This window comes from Pinus tabuliformis, chromosome 8 (genome assembly GCF_031772625.1).
Source record: "Pinus tabuliformis cultivar Carrire ecotype Pingquan chromosome 8, CPIR1, whole genome shotgun sequence".
Classification (NCBI taxonomy): Eukaryota; Viridiplantae; Streptophyta; class Pinopsida; order Pinales; family Pinaceae; genus Pinus; species Pinus tabuliformis.
Window position 1 is genome coordinate 1,350,377,470 of NC_142294.1, and position 3,455 is coordinate 1,350,380,924.

Sequence of the window (3,455 nt, forward strand, 5' to 3'; positions counted from 1 at the left end):
ATTGGTCCTACGTGGTTTTGGACCATGGTATTGAGAGAGGCCTAAACCTATATAAGGAAGAGAAGATCATTAGGCCAAGGTGTGCAAGGGTGCAAGGATTGAATATCTGTTGAAGTGTGAGATATAGTATGTTGGTTATGGGTTTGTGATGCTTTGCTTGATCTGAACCAAGGATGCACCTATGCGGTTGAAGACGGATGATGGATCGGGATCATAAGGCTTGGAATTTATTATCATTATTTGGTTTGATCATCGATAGACTAGATCTGAATTATTGACGCATGCTTTATTGTATAAATGTTATGATCTGGGTATTATTGATGTCTAGAATAGCTGCAAAGTTATGAATAAATATTTTCACATCTGTACGCGGGTTCGCTTTGGTAAAAGCACGTATACACACTAGTTCGGCTCATCTGAGTAGCGTATACAAGATGAAGTATGATATTTGAGGTTTCAGATTGGTCTGGTTGTTGTTGCAGAGTTCTGTGTTCTGGTGACTGTGTTTTGATGGCAAGGTTTCAGTGATTCAATATTGGGTGATTCACAGATTGATGATGCAGTTGTAGTTCATGGTTGTATTACAGGATTGATTTGTGCTTCAATGTTGTTGATGGGTCCAGTATAAAAATTGGATGAAACGTGGCCTTCATATTATAGTGTTGTGATGAAACAAGAAGGTCATAGCCTTCAGTAGGCCGGCGCCTACGTACTAGTAAATGGATCGGCTAGCACAAGAGCTAAGGGGTTGTAGCTCCCTTCCAGTGGTAGCTGGAGAATGAGAGAAGGTTGTAGCCTTCTACAGGTAGAAACTTGTGTATTGTTATGAGTTTGCGCCAGTAAAAGATTGTAAACAGGTTTTTCTTATATTAAAGGAAGACAACAACAGTTGGTTTTTGTCCCGCATTGAGTTTCCACCTTATATCATGGTGTTCATGTGTGTTTCTTATGTGTGATGATCTGTTCTATTTTACTGCACCTATTTACTATTTATATGGTTAATGAAGTTCTGATGCACTGATTAAAGATCAACATATAATGGATTAACTGAATCATAAGTTTACTGGATATACGCTAGTTTCATTAAACACAGTTGCGTGTACATGCGGGTTCCCTTAACTAAAGTAGTGTATATGAATCTTATTATGGAAATGAAAAAGTTAGTGATTTGCTAATACTGATTCACACCCCCCCCCCCCACCTCTCAGTATTATTTCCAACAAAATCTAATTGAATCAATATCCATGTCCCAACCAATGCGACAGTGGTTTGTGGATATGTATAGAGAGGAATTCGACTATTGTGTGATCATTAAAATGGAGTGATATATAAACCAAACAGAATTGAAAGTCAAAATTGACCATGATCAATTACATTTTCATATTCCGTGTTTGCTTACCAATTTGCCGCATTAACATAGTGGTTGCTCAAGATTGTCCCAAAAAGAAAAATAAGATGCATACTAAGAGATGATTGGGATGATAAGATACGAGATGGAGAGAAAAGGAAGAAAAGGGATGGGAATCGAGTAGTAAAGTGAGGATAAAAACATAGGTGAGCCACAGGTTATGATAGCCCGGAAGGTTGGGAACCAGGAGGTAGGACAAGCATATTAGAGGGATCCAACTACAGTGACCCGGAGGCAATTATGTTGGCACGTTCACAAAGAAAAATTAGAAATATTTCCGAGCTCAAAATAATCAAACATATCACTAGTGCAAGGTGGGACCCATCCTAACTTATGGAATTGAAGTGCTCGAAACAGAATTGAAATTCAATTATAATAAGTAGTCGAACTTCCAAGTGTTAGAGTTATGGGATTAGTAGAGAAGAGAGAGGAGAGATGAGTACCTAGAGCCCAGATGTCCGAAAGATATTGTCAATTGTAATTTGAAAATTTTTATGGGTTACCAGGTTCACGGGTTATTGAAGTAGAGTGGGGCCACTACTCATTAGATAGTGCAGTAATATGCAGGAGTGGAGGCCAAAAAATTTATGTGCAGATAAAGAAACACATGATGACATGGAGCCCATAACTCACATGCCTGTAAGCTTTTTGGAATTATATTTTAAAACAAAGTTATGGATTTTCGGATACCAGGGTAGTGTGAAATATGTACAAGGATGGAGTGAAGGTAAAGGGTTTAAGAATACATGACACCTTGAAAGAAATGAATGAAATGCTCTAAAGATAGCAAGGTTGAAGTGGCTTCAAGCTCAAGGAATGAATGGCCAATGAAAAACCCAACAATAAAGACCCATGTGTATTTAGTGTGCAGACTAGGTAGGCTAGAAGGCACTTAGTCATCTTGAGATTTGTAAAAGGGGCACAATTAAAAGAGAATACATGGGATGAATAGTTCAACGTTAGTATGACTTTGGAAAATGAAAAGTACAATAATTTGCAGAGATGTTGTTATGCTCAAGAGCATTCTTGCAACTGCTGTAATATTCTTTGTGATTTTCTTTTGTTTTTAGGACCTTTTTGTTAATATGCCATTTTAAATGTAGGAAGCTAAAGACCCGCGACAATTCAGAACAAGCAGGAGCCAAGAATTTCATTTTAGTTGCATCGAGAAATAAGAAAGATATGATTATTACCTCTCTTTAATATTTGTAAAGCAAAGGAGATACAAAGTAAAACACCTATATAGAGCATTAGAAATTCTGATGAGAAAATAAATACTTCCCTGAATATGTTTGTAAATTCAAAAGGGTTAGTTGCTCGCTTTATTCTAAGCTCGGGTCTTCAAATAAAGTTGATGTAGGCCTACAAAAAGACGTACAAATGAGAAATAAAATGACTAAAAAGAAAAACAAAGTTGAAATGAAAATTAAAAAAAGATGAAGATGAACACATACTTGGAGGAATTTGATTGCAAGGTTACCTTATAAATATTAACATTCTTCCATATATTTTCCTTAGAATTAGCATATGTTCAAAATCATCTATTTATTTAGCCTAAACTAAATTTTAAGTAATAAGATATCATTAACTTGCATCCACTTCCAAATTACATAATAGGTAATGGTAAAAGTCATTATTTAGAAATGCATTGCGAGGACTACGAAATGCATCTACCAGGGAATGGAATTAATATCAGGGAAACAATTGGGATCATTTCGTGCTTATTCAAAATATGAAATATTAAAATTTAAAAAAATAGAAAAAATAATCTAAATTTATTCCTAATCCTAATCTAAAGAGCAAATTAAAACTAGGTGAAGCCGTACTTCTAATGTAACCATTAAAGCATTTTATTCTCTGTAGAAATGAACACATCAAATATCAGTAGCAAAAATATGAATTTAATTAAGCTAACAAAAATAAACATGAATACAATATGTATATTTATTGCTAACTTATTTACAAAAAGAAGCTTATTTACAATCACTTTCTCTTGAATATTTTCCTCCTACCAAATCTCTATTGGATCATAAAAATATGGATGAAT